We start from the raw sequence: 15,052 nt of genomic DNA, 5'->3' as shown, positions 1-15,052 counted from the left end.
TCCACAAGTGTCGGTCTTTTGTCCAAACCCCAATTATGGTCCAAAGCCCAATAACCCAGTCTTAATATTTAGTCCAACATCACGATTACTTCGGCTTAAATAAACATAATAATAACTTAGCTATGAGACATTAATTTAAAAAGGTTGAACATAACTTACAATGAGTATTAATCGCGTAGTGTTACACGAACAGAATTTCGACTTACAAACTTAAAACATTCGCCACTATAACCTTATTATTATTAAATTAATATTAAAATTATAATTATAAAATATAAATATAAATATATTGAGAGAGAGTAAGAGATCAGTGAATGAAGGTGTAAATAACTCGTCCAATTCGTTCGCTATTTATAGCACTTGGCCTGTGATTTCTTCCCATGCGATCGCATGAATTTATAACTACCAGGCCATGCGATCGTATGGCCTCCTGGGACAGCTCACTTCATCTTGTTTTCTCGCTTGCTGACGATTTTTAATAATATAATATAATATAAATAATTTTATATAATTATATATATATATTATATTATATTCATGTGCATAGTTGGCTTGTAATTTTAGGTCCGTTGCGTTGCGCGTTGAAAGTTGGTTCATGTCCTGGTTCTGAATTTTCGAACGTCCTTTCGTACGATTTAATATCTTGTACTTTGCGGTTTGCGGCTTGTACTCTTGTAATTTCTAGATGTTTCTCATCAATAAATTGAACCACTTGGATTGTACTTTGTAATTTTTAGCTTTTTGGTCGTTTGCGTCTTCAAATCGCCGAATCTGTCTTTTGTCTTCACCTTTTATTATTTAAACGAATATCACTTGTAAATAGAACAATTGCAACTAAAAGCTTGTCTTTCTTGAAGGATGATGCTTTGAAATATATGTTTGTTATTAGTATTATCAAATTCCAACGGATAGAATATTGTTTTGTTTCAAGAGTTTACATCATACAAACCATAAATTCTACAGGTTCTTCGATGAAGTGCATTTTATCATTAATGCGGTGGTTATCTAAAGGATTAACAAGGGTGTCATTTGACTAGGTTAACCTCAAAAGGGATGATGGTGCTATACATGCATTTCAGTAAACTGAACACATGAAATGTGTTATGAATAGTATTGAGCTCATTTAAAACCTTGAGCGTTTATGCTACAATATTAGGGCAGATAAATAGAGAAGAGATCGTGAAATTCATAGTCATAAAATTTGATAGAGATCATCATTGTTGACAACAAGAATATTTTAATGATGAATATGAGTTGAAAAATAGAGTTTTAGCAACATTGGGTAATATTGATAAAACGATTCGATTATAGGAAGAGTATAAACGAAGCTATCACAAAAGAGCGAAATGAGAAAATTAAATGTTCGTCTTAACTCTTAACATAGCTAAAGTTAATTTCCAGAATTCAAGGGATTTAAAGGAAATCTTCATAATCTATAAGATTTGATTCTCCGGTAATTAAGTAAATTAGGATTTTCTTTAATTAAATGCGGTGAATTGCCTCGATTGCTGTGTCTGGAATTTCGCTATAAATTAGCTTCTTTCATTTCATTATCTTCACCACTTCTATAATTTCTTCCTCAATTCATACTTCTAAAAGATTTGTTAATATGCTCAATCCAGTAATGATACTTGTTATTATATTGACCATATATGCAGTCATTCTTCTTTTTCATTTACCACCAGAGGAATCTGTTTACTTCTACTATGCTCTTAGTTTTATAGTGTTTTTAGTTCTCCCGTGTCTTTATATTGCTATACGCATTGATATACACGGTTTGTAATTTCGGTGTCGTTATCAGGCTTTATGTTTTCCCTTATATGTCGAAGCTTCATGCTTTTGTAAAGCAGGTAATGGTCCAGAATTCGTAGGTATGAAGTTTCGAATGATCATAATGTTCTAAGTAGAAAGAAACATAATATCATGATTTAATTTGTTAAATTACCAGAATCACTGAGGATAGAACTATCAAGAATATATTTTCTTGATATGTTCAGAGATTAAATAGAATGTAAGAGTCGTGTCACATGGCAAATGATGATTATAAAGTCTATGAATCATCATTTTCCATTAAAAATTTAGCATGACTTACTGTAATATAATCACGTTGGCCTGACGTCATTATATTATACTAACTCATGCTTCAATTCCCAACACTACTTCAAATCATTCATAATTTAAACTTGAATTTTACATAATATAGAAACTAAAACAGTTTCCTTTATGATGTGATAAAGATATCGCAAAGAGATAATTAATTGCGGACAAGAATCGTTATGAAGATATCTTCATAAATATAGAGGATATTTATAACGAAAGATATGATGATATCTTAGAATTTTCTAAGATCAAATGATAATGAGGAAAATTCTTCTGTAAGGATTTAAGATAAGTAAGAAGATCTTCTGTGATTTCCTTTAGAAATCGAATCAACTAGATTCTTTGGGTATAGGTTTAATCCTTATGATTTGTCCACAGCTTCCTTTATAGTTTGCTCAATTCGTTTTTCAGTTCCAAATCTGAGCTTATACCATTCTTTATTATCAAACTTTTGGCCCTTAAGACCTTCTACAATTTGCCGTTTCCTCTGCATTTAATGCAGCCATATTTGAATCATCAGTTATCAATCCGAGATGGTTTCAAGAAATTTTGTTTTAGATGATTAAACGCAGATTTCAAAAGTAAGGAATGTGTATCCATCAATGGATCTAATAGTTGACAAAAAAATGTTGTGATTTTCAAAAGTAAGGAATGATAATTTTGGTGGTTTGATGTGATAATTCATCATAGAATACGAATGAATATAATTCATGAATGTAGTGATCTTTAGAAAGATAATATCTATTAAAGCTTTACTTGAATTCTGATATGTCAAAATCAAAATATGTAATTGAATTTGTATGAAAATGGTTGTTCTTTAGTGAACGGATACATATATCTGTGGATGTAAGTATAGTTACCGACTATTGAATCAGGATTGAAGAATGTACAATATAACGTATTAATGTGAGATATAAATATTTCTCGGGTATTACCTACCCGTTAAAATATTTTCACAATTAACAGTTGTACAAAAGCGAAGATATATATGTATTCTTTAGATATAATATAAATTTAATGAGTTAATATAATTTTAAACTCATTTGTTTTGCTGTTGGAACGAGTATAAACAATCTCCAAAACTTTAGAGATTACATAATCGTCGAGAAATACTGATTTCTTTAGAGATTTAATGAGTTAATATAATTTTGAATTGTTACTGATTTCTTTAGAGATTACTGGTCTGGACGACAACTTCCTGACCTAAATCAAGAAGCGCGTATCTTTTTCTCGGAAGACTGTACTTTGTTTTACATTCCATTACAATAAACTGGGTAAAACTGATTAAAATCGTCCAAAAAAAAGTATCTTCAATTATTTGTACAAAAATATGTGATATATGTTTTAAATAACTTGGTAAATTTTTCCCACACTTGGCTTTTATTTTTCTTTCTTTGCCTTTTTATTCTCTTCTATTCTATTTTAAATGAATTCAAGCGTTTTGGGTTGTTTCTCAATTTATGTCCTTTCTGAGGTAACAATAATTTCGGTGTTAACACCTAGTTTTATCGTTCATAAATATGTATAAACATGATTTTGAGTTCATTTAGTTGAAAAATTTCTTAGAAATTTTACTAGAAGTGGGTAGTCAGTATATAAGACTAGGGATGTTCTTTATTATCAGAGAGCACTAGATTCTAATACAACTACTGCTTTACTAGTATTTTAACGGTGGCTATTAAACCAAGTGTATAAGTCAAATGTTTAAAACCGAAAGAATTTAATCCCTTCCCACACTTAAGATCTTGCAATGCCCTCATTTGCAAGAAATCAGTAACAATTTAAATTATTGAGGGTGATTAGCGTAGAAAAATGATTAAATTTTACCAAAGTTTCCAAACATATTGTTGTTTGTTTGAATGATAAATGGTGCACATAATTTGTTCATTTCTGCAGTTGTTATTTCATATATATTTTACATCTTGTCGTCAAAATTAGTTACTTTTGCTGAACTTAATGCCAGTCTTTGAAAATGCGCTGTTTTACCCTGTTGTGTACATGAGATAAAATACATGAAATACAAATATAAACATGCATGGTATTTTAAAATGGGACTTAATATCCCACTTTCAAATTACAAAAATGAAATATTAGTACAAAATAATAAAAATGTTAAACATTTCATAAAAGTATCAAAATGTTAAATGTTTAACATAAATAGATAAAAATAATAAAAGATAAGAAATCACCAATGGAACACTATTGATTTGGATAGGGATTTCAGTTCATATCATCGCTCGGGTTCCATGGTTGGTGATAGGTATCCTGGTAGGCTTGATTGGGGTCGTACAGGTCAAAGGGTGGTCGCATGTCGGGCTGATGTGGTGGATAAAAAGCAGGCCGAGTCGGGATGTAGTTATGTGGTACCTGATATGATAGCTGGCTCATGATTTGGTGTTGATGAACTTGCCATCTATCGTGTTGGCGTAGCCTGGAGTGCTCATACTCATTCGCGGCTCTTCACTGCTCATACTGATGATGTCTAGCCTGGTTATTCATTTCCACCTCATCTACTTGCTAGAAGACATCAGTATAACTATCCCTAATGACATCCCTAATGTCATCTGCTTCCTCCATCTCCTCATCCGAACCCCTCTCTACTTGTGGATGGGTGCCCTGATATGGTATTTGCATATTATGCCTCTGTTTTAGTACCTTTGCACCTTGATAAACCTGCAAGCCTATGCTTTCGGCTTGTTCCTCAATCTCTACCATCGGACCCCCATGCTCTTTATCTACACCTAAGTACTCTCCAATGAGAGTAACAAAAATACCTCCCCCTATAATGCTTCCTGCTTGCATACCCTCAACAACTTTAGACAAATAGTGGCCTACGCAATAAGGAATGTTAACAAAGCTCCTCGGGTCTCGAATACACTTAAGGTAAAATAAATCGTTTAGGGTCATTTTTTTCCTTATTTCTACCCCTTTGTGTAATCGAGTTCGCTAAGAATCTATGTATTATCCGGAGCTCTGATCTATCAATATCTAAGTAGGAGTGTCTTCCACCCCGCGTAAATTCCCTAAATCTTGACATACGCCTCCATATAGCGTTAGCGTCAAAATTCCTATCTACTCTTTCACCTTCAGTAATTAAACTATTACAATCAGGTGTAATAATCTCAGTGGGGGTGTAGATTAATAGAGCTCTAGCCATGTCCAACATGGACATTCTATACATTGTACCCCCTAAAAGAAATCTAATAAAACTGTTATCTCCTATCATAGTAACTTCATTATTTAACTCTATAGTGCTAAGCAATTCAACACACCATTCTCTATAAATAGTTCTACATGTAGTAAATGAGCGGATCCAATCGTTAAATGTAGAGCTACCATACCTCTGGACTAGTAAATCTCTAACCGGTTTAGCTAGGTGAACCGCTTCCAAAGGCTCCCAATCGATTACCCGGGGCATTTCAATATTTTTGTGGTAAAGAATGTGCATGTTCTTTTGAAATTTCGGGTATTTAGTCCAACAACGATCGAATCTTAGGTTTGGACGTAACTGTTGATCATCGATAAGTGGGTGCATAATCCTCGGGTGAGGCTGAAATTGACGATAATGAGCGTAAAACAGTGGTTCCGGCTCATAATATAGCATGTGTTGATCATAATGTTGTTGTTCAGGTTGTGGTTCCGGTTGTGGTTCTTGATCAGGTTCTTGTTTAGGTTCTTGTTCATGATGTCTAGACGATGATGCACCGTCCGTATCTGTATTTCTCTGCAAAACACATTAAACACAAAATTTGTGCATCCAAATATGCATTAGTGTTAGCAAAATAACAAATTAAAATAATTACAATAACATGTTTAATCCATATTAAACTTATACTCATTTTCATATTTTTATCAATTCTACAATTTTTCAAATAAGCATATATGAAAAGGTATAAAAAGTTCATAAGCATTCAACTCAAATAACATGTTAAAATAACCATTACTAGCAATTAAACAAGTTTCAAATGGCAATTACATGAATTTAATCAAGTTCATAAATTTTAGACTTAAAAAGTCCACTTTGATATTCAAAAATCATGTTTAGGATCAAAGTTTGGATCATTTAGTAACCTAAACATGTTACACTACTTAATTTAGCAATAATTCATAACAAAAATCGGCCATAACCTGTTTATATCAAAAAGCCCCAAATTGCTCAAGAACACAAACCCTAGATTTCTAAAAAAATTTAAGTTTAAAGCTTTAAATCATGATAAATAGCATCAATCTAGGTTATACAAGCATAATATACTAACAATTTAACTCTAATTAAGCTAGAAATCATCAAAATTAAATTAGGACAATTAATTATAATTATCACAAAAATTAGGAAATTTAGGAGTTTATGGGTGAAATTTCTACCTTTTTGCTTCCCCATCTGAAGAAAGGCATGTTTATAGCGGATTGTAGCAACGAATTTCGTGAATTTTGGTGAAAAATGGGTGATTTTTGGGAGTGTTTTGAGGGTTTTTGCGTATGTGTGTGTGTTAAATGTGGGAGACAGAGAGCTCGTCTGCTTTTGATCCTGACCAGTTTTTCCATCCCATGCGATCGCATGATGGTATAGGGTAAATCCCATGCGATCGCATGGGTTCCTTGATTGTTTTTATATATATATATATATATATATATATATATATATATATATATATATATATATATATATATATATCTTTAACTAATAAAAACAATTAATTAATTAATTTTAAAATTTTGTGTTCCTTGATATTTAGAATGAGGTCGTTTCGGTACGTTTACCTAGTTCGTCCCTCGCCAAAATTTTAAAATTTTCAATTTCAAAGCGATTGTTTTAAAAGTAAAGATTTTTGGGTTTTTTAATATTTTTGGCATACTTTAGATCAATAAAATTAAAAAAATAATGATAATAAAATTTCTCGTCCCTCCCTTGGGTAAAGCAATTTTGGTTCAACGACCTAGTCTTCAACTCACGACGAATTTTAAATATCAAATTTTTAACTTAATGAAATAAAATACATTTTTGTTTTTAAGTTCACACCAAACTTAAATTTAAAATGCATAAAATTTTATATAAATATTATTAATTTTTCAAACTTACATTTAAAATAATATAGTTATATATTAATTTTAAAAACAAGGTAAAAATAAAAATAAAAATATTTTTGGTCTTTTATCCCACTTTAATCAATCAAATATTATAAAAAATATACGTCCCTGTTTTGGGTAAAGTAATTTCGGCTCTATTACCTAGTTTTACTCCTGACGAATTTCTGAAATATTTTGGGTTGATTGATTAAAGATATTTATACTTTATGAATAAACGGTAAATTTTGCAGTGATGAATTAAATTTTTGTATGATATCAATAATTTCGGTTTCGCATACCTAATTTTATTGAATATCAATTTAATACTTTATAGCGAACGATTCAGCGTTTATTATCAAAAGGTTAAAAGCAATAAATAAAAACAAATAAAAACTATACATACTTACCTGTGAGATAGAATTCTCAGAGACCTGCTTTAGCCGACTCATAGGAGAGTCGTTCGATTTGGTTTTCCATAGCTACATAGGCGTAACCTCGAATTTTTAATAACTTTTCTTCTAAACATATGAATGGTTCTTCTCTGCATAGAGTAAGGAATTCAGAATTGGAATGTGTTTGATTGTTCGAACATTTCCATTCGTGTGACCATTTTCCGCATTTATGACATCTTTCAAGGTGTCGTGCTCTTCTTTTTGTTGCGAATTTTGATTTTCCTTTACCAAAATGTGTCTTATGATGATTCTTCCTGAGTTCTTTCCTTACTTCGTCCATTTTTCCTCGTATGAATGATACCAGCTCACTCGGGAAGATGTTATTATTACATTTAGTAATCATAGCGTGTAGTAGTAGACCATGGTCCAAATCAAAGGAATTCTTCATCTTGTAAAACCTAAAAGAAATAAAAATTCAAAATGGAGGGAGAAGACTAGTTCTTTAGGGTCTGCTAGGGAAAGACCATTCGGATTCCATTCTCAAAAACTATACGAAAATAGAACATCTGACTCTAACAGAAATTCATATTACCCTTAAAAGATTCGAATCTTCCCACACTTAGTTAGCTGTGGTGTCAAAATTGTGATTAACTTCATCTTCAACTTTCATTGGATTATCTATGTAATGTTTAACTCTGTGACCATTAACCTTAAATTCAATCTCATTTGAACTTATTAACTCTACTGTTCCGTATGGGAAAACTCTTTTGACTATGAATGGTCCAGACCATCTTGATTTTAATTTTCCAGGAAATAGCTTGAATCGTGAATTAAAAAGAAGAACTCGGTCTCCTTCCTTGAATTCTTTTGAACTTCGGATTCTTTTATCATGCCATTTTTTTGTGATGACCCGGAAATTTCCGACTAAATTTAAACTTAATCTTTATATGATTTCGATACGATAAGCAAAGTATGTAATGTTGAGTCTAGAAAATTTGGAACGATGTTCATATATTCAATTGTCCTTCATCTGCTCTCAACGATTCACGAACAATTAATTGTAAATAGATATGTGTGTATGTATATATAAATAATAATTCGAAATATAATTTGAAGTATTATATGTTATTATTATTAAAATTTAATAAAATAAAAATATGACATTATAATAATTATTATTTAAAATATATCTCTATATATAAATAAAGTATATTAAAAATAAATATTAAATAATTGTAATACTCGTTTGATGCTTCGATGGATATTAAGCAAGTTAAATTTAAACTTATGTGATTTTAAAATAAACGGTGATCCGAAAATGAGTAATATAAATTTCAGGCTTATTAAAAATGTATTTAGGAACTACTTGTTGAATTTTAAAACTTTTTATATTTTACTTGGGGTTGGGAGTGAATAATTAATGTAATTTTTATTTAATAGTTAATGATCGAATTTTATACCATAATGACCAAAATAAATAAATATAGTTAATTTAAAAATATGAAATTTTTTCTGAACACTTTTATTCGCCACTGAGTTACACAACGGAATACGAAATAATAGTCCGTGAAAACTGTCGTTAACTAAAATCCAATTCGATGGCTATACTGTTGGATATATTCTTAATCCTAAATTTAAGCACATTATTACTGTTTCCTTTTTAATTAAATATTGGGTTAGTGGGTTTTGTGTTCTTCTCACCAGTATCTTAATATCCTACGGAGTAATATAAATATTGATATATGTAATCTTTCCCCAAGCCACTTGGTAACACATCTTTTTCTCTCTGCATTTTCTTTCTTTTTGTTTCTAATCACCACCTTAAAGCTTATGCATCAAACAACCATCGATCATCACATGAAATCACCATAAACCCATTTAATCAAACCATATTCATGTAACCCTCTTCGAACACCCATTTAACTACCGCCTTGTAACCGTAAACCACCACTTCAACCCACACACAACCCATCCCATGTTACTTCGTCTTCGATCACCATCAAACACCAACTAACGCCATCATGGTCAACCACTATTGATCATTATTATTGGTTTAATGCCACTGCTACTTGAATCCTCTATTTTCTTTTTATGCCCAACGAGTATCTCAACCGAACACCATATAACTCCCTCTGCTACTCGATTAAGACCCAAAACATCACCTCACGATCACCATGTACACCATAAATCAATAACCATCTCTCTCTCTCTCTCTCTCTCTCTATCTCTCTCTCTCCCTTTACATCTTCAATGAATCAACACACACAACCACCTTAAACCATTACCACTTTTCTCATCCTTTCTCTTGTCTGTTTCAAACAAGTTCAACAAAAACCCCACACCATCATCAACCAATTCAAATTCATGTTTCTGTTTGATTTTTCACGAATTACTGTTATTGCTATCTTCGATTACTTCTGTTTCAGATCAACACCAACCATAATCATCTTTATTAAACAAAACTCACAAGATTTCTTCTGTTTCCTTTTTCCTTTATTTGATCAAATGAGAGCTTCTGCAATACGTCTATTTTTTTTTCTATGTTTCTATGGTTGATATAAATAATAAGTGATGATAATCTTTAATGATGATACAAAAGTTGATAGAGACGTACACCTTGGATACCCAATCAACCGATATCAATTTCCTTAATTTAACCACATACTTACTATTGGGCCGAGGGCCAACTTACATCTTCTATTGGGCCAATGTCTAACTCACATTTTCTGTTGGGCCGCTATAAGGCCATTAGAAGCCACCATAGCTTGTTTTTGCCATTAGTTGTTTGAACCCAAAACCTGCAAGCTAACTCTTCAACATATCGTTTCTTATATTGATGAAAATGATGATTCGAATGAAATAATAACAATGGTGGTTTTAAGAATAGTGATCGTGATACATGAGGAAAGATAACAATATTATGATAAGAAATAGTTTATGATATGATTATGATTATGTCATGATTATGACTGTGATTATGTTGTAATTATGATTATGACTATGATCATGATAATGAAAATGAAGATGACGATTGTTAAGTTAGAATGAAGATGATGACATATGCGTTCTCTGATGATACCGTATGGTGATAAAAGTAATGATGATCTAGATGATTCATGTTTGATGAGGTTAGTTGATAATATAAGCATGATGATGGTGACGGGTGTTTTAATGAAATGTTATGTGATGATGAAAGGATATTTGATGATGATTTGAAGAGCATAATGGTGAGCGAAGATGATAATAGATGGTGATAAACGTTGATGATAAAAATGATAACGATGAGGAATAAGATTTGATGATGATGTAGATGGTAATACACGATATGATGGTGATGCTCGATGAAGAAGATGAGGATGATGTTCACAGTAACGAGAAGATGATATGATGAGATAATGATATGATTATGATGATACATAGAGATGATGAGATAATGATGATTATAGTTGATGTTAGGAAACTAGTTAATACGATTTAAAATCCTAGTTAAGACAGATACAACAGATGGTGCAGTGGTTAAGGAGTTGTGTGTTGAGTTAGAGGTCGTGGGTTCGAGCCCTGTCTAAGGCGTTTTTTTTAAGGAAAAGCTTAAGGGTAGTTTACTCAATTTTAATATTATTATTAGTATTATTATTAGTATTATTATTATTATTATTATTATTATTATTATTATTATTATTATTATTATTATTATTATTATTATTATTATTATTATTATTATTATTATTATTATTATATTCATTATTATAAAAATCATTATTTGAATTATTATTATTATTATTATTATCATTTTTTATTATTATTATTAATAGATCATTATTTTTAAAATTATCATTTTTTATTAAAATTTTCATTCTCATTAAAATTATAAGTATTATCAAAAGTATCATTTAAAAATTATTAAGATTTATATTGTTATTATAACTATTGTTATTAAAACTACCTTTTTATTTAAAATTTCATTATCATTATTGTTATTATATTATTATAACAAATAAATATTTTGTATATAAAAATATACTTACAATAAAAATTTTATTAATATTACCTATAATTATATATTAAGAATATTAACATTTCTATTATGAATATACAAATATATATATATATATATATATATATATATATATATATATATATATATATATATATATATATATATATATATATATATATAATACAATTGAAGAGATAAAATATATTAGAATTTAGTACAAATTATATATAAACTACAACACTAAATATATAAATACTATATAATTAATAGATGGAATTATTTGATTTTCATTATATGTTTTAATATATATAACTAATATAGGTTCGTGAATCTGAGGCCAACCCTACATTTGTTCAATATCTTCATATGTATTTTTACTACAAAATATAGTACGGTGAGTTCATTTGATTCCCTTTTACTCTTTACATTTTTGGGACTGAGAATACATGCGCTACTTTTACAACTGCTTTATTAAATGCTTTTGAAATACATTTTGAACTGCGAATACATGAAATGCTTTTATAAATGTTTGACGAGATAGACACAAGTAAAACATTCCTCGAATGAATTATGTGGAAGTGATAATTGCCACCATTAAATTATGTGGACGTGATAATTCCACAATTGATATGAATATTTTTCCCCTGATTATTATTGCTTGGTAATCTAAGAATTAGGGAACATCACTAATTTTGAGAATTAGTGCACGCCTAATTGACGCGAATCCTAAAGGTAGCTACCGAGTTTAACACCCCCACCCAGAATGTTCACTAGACGGAAGGGCTAGTGGGCGTGGTGTTTAGTACTTCGAAGTTTATATGATTATTATACAGACGAGATGTTCTATTTTGGGGATATTATTATGCGCATTATATGTTAAGGTCGGTTACTAAGCCAAGCTATGAAAGCAATGAAAAGTGAATGTTATGTATCGAGAGAATGATTTTATACACAGGTTATGTGTATGTTATTTTTGTGCACAAGATATGTGTACGGTTACTAAGATTTATGAAAGATGATTTTGTACACGAGAAAGGTGTACTGTATTTAAAAGATATCGCATGTACATTACAGGTGGGTATAGGATTCGGGCCCATTTGTACCATGCAGGATTTAAATCTTGTGGTCAATCAAAATGATGAATTTTATTATTTTATGATAAACCTATGAACTCACCAACCTTTTGGTTGACACTTGAAAGCATGTTTATTCTCAGGTATGAAAGAAATCTTCCACTGTGCATTTGCTCATATTAGAGATATTACTTGGAGTCATTCATGACATATTTCAAAAGACATTGCATTCGAGTCGTCGAGTTCATCAAGATTATTATTAAGTCAATTATAGTTGGAGGTATTATGAAATAGTATGCTTGCCGTCAACTTTCGATGTAAAGAAAGTTTGTCTTTTAAAAACAAATGCAATGTTTGTAAAATGTATCATATAGAGGTCAATTACCACGCGATGTAATCAACTATTGTGAATCGTTTATATTGTATATAAACGGGGCATTTCATTTTTCGTTCTTTCCTTATAGATTAACGAATTTTCATATGCATCGTGTTTTAATTCTTCTAATTCGTTTGGTTGACTTAACCGTAGACGTCCGGCTTCATGCAAATCAAGATAACATGTCTTCAAAGCCCAAAATGCTTTGTGCTCAATTTCTACTGGAAGATGACATGCTTTTTCGTAAACAAGTTTAAAGGGTGTGTGGTTCCAATTGGAGTTTTGTAGGCTGTTCTAAAAGCCCATAGTGCATCCTCCAATTTCATGGACCATTCCTTTGGATTCGATCCTACGGTTTTCTCTAGAATACGTTTTAAAGCTCGGTTGGTATTTTCAACTTGTCCACTTGTTTGTGGATGATAAGCGGTTGAGATTTTATGAGTTACTCCATATCTTTTGAGAACGTTCTCAAGTTGATTATTACAGAAATGAGTACCCCGATCACTTATTAAAGCTTTCGGTGTTCCGAACCTTGTAAAAAAATGTTTTAAGAAATTGACTACAACTCGTGCATCGTTAGTTGGGAGAGCTTGTGCTTCCGCCCATTTAGATACATAATCAATGGCAACGAGAATGTAGAGATTATTATGAGATTTTAGAAATGGACCCATAAAGTCAATACCCTAAACGTCAAATACTTCACATACTTGAATGACATTTTGTGGCATTTCATCACGTTGACTTATTTTTTCGGCCCTTTGACAAGCATCACAGGATTTACAAAGAAGGTGCGCGTCTTTGAAAATTGTAGGCCAATAGAATAAAGCGTCATAAACTTTTCTTGCGGTAAGCTGAGGCCCATAATGCCCCCTGTTGGTCCTGTGTGACAATAGTTTAAGATTTGACTAGCTTCATCCCCAAATACACATCGACGTATTATTCCATCAGGACAACTTTTAAACAAATGTGGATCTTCCCAAAAATAGTGTTTTATATCACTAAAGAATTTCTTTCGTTTTTGGTACGACAACCCTTTTTCAAGGAATCCACATACTAAGTAGTTTGCATAGTATGCAAACCATAGAATTTCATTATAATCGATCTTCAATAGATATTCATCCGGAAAGTTATCTTGTATTGCCGATTCATTTAGAACTTCTAATTCAGGATTTTCAAGATGAGAAAGATGATCAGTTGCGAGATTTTCTGCTCCCTTTTTGTCTCGGATCTCAATATTGAACTCTTGTAAGAGTAAGATCCAACGGATTAATCGTGGTTTGGCATCTTGTTTTGAAAATAGGTATCTAAGAGCAGAATGATCAGTATAGACCACCGTTTTAGCTAGAACGAGATATGAACGAAATTTGTCAAAAGCAAAGACAATAGTAAGGAGTTCTTTTTTAGTAGTTGTGTAATTCGTTTGTGCTCCTTGTAACGCCTTACTAACGTAATAAATAGGTTGAAATCGTTTTTCAATTCTTTGTCCTAAAATGGCTCCGATTGTAAAATCACTTGCATCGCACATGAGTTCAAATGGTAGATTCCAATTTGGAGTTATCATGATCGGCGCATTAGTGAGTTTTTCTTTGAGAATATTAAAAGATTTGATGCATTCATCTGAAAAGATGAATGGAGCATCCTTTTCTAGGAGTTTATTCATAGGAATGGCAATTTTAGAAAAATCTTTTATGAAACGTCGGCAAAAACCGGCATGCCCTAGAAAACTCCTAACTCCTCTAACATTGGTGGGATGTGAAAGTTTAGCAATTACATCTACTTTAGCTCTATCCACTTCAATTTCTTCATTTGAAATTTTATGACCAAGAACGATGCCTTCTTTAACCATGAAATGGCATTTCTCCCAATTAAGTACTAGATTTGATTGCTCGCATCTAATAAGCATTCGTTCAAGATTAACTAGACATGTTTCAAAAGTATCACCGAAGAATGAAAAGTCATCCATGAAAACTTCCATGCATTCTTCTATCATGTCGTGAAAAATAGCCATCATGCACCTTTGAAAGGTTGCATGGGTGTTGCAAAGTCCAAA

This window comes from Rutidosis leptorrhynchoides, chromosome 4 (genome assembly GCF_046630445.1).
Source record: "Rutidosis leptorrhynchoides isolate AG116_Rl617_1_P2 chromosome 4, CSIRO_AGI_Rlap_v1, whole genome shotgun sequence".
Taxonomy (NCBI): Eukaryota; Viridiplantae; Streptophyta; class Magnoliopsida; order Asterales; family Asteraceae; genus Rutidosis; species Rutidosis leptorrhynchoides.
This window is presented reverse-complemented; position numbering follows the sequence as displayed.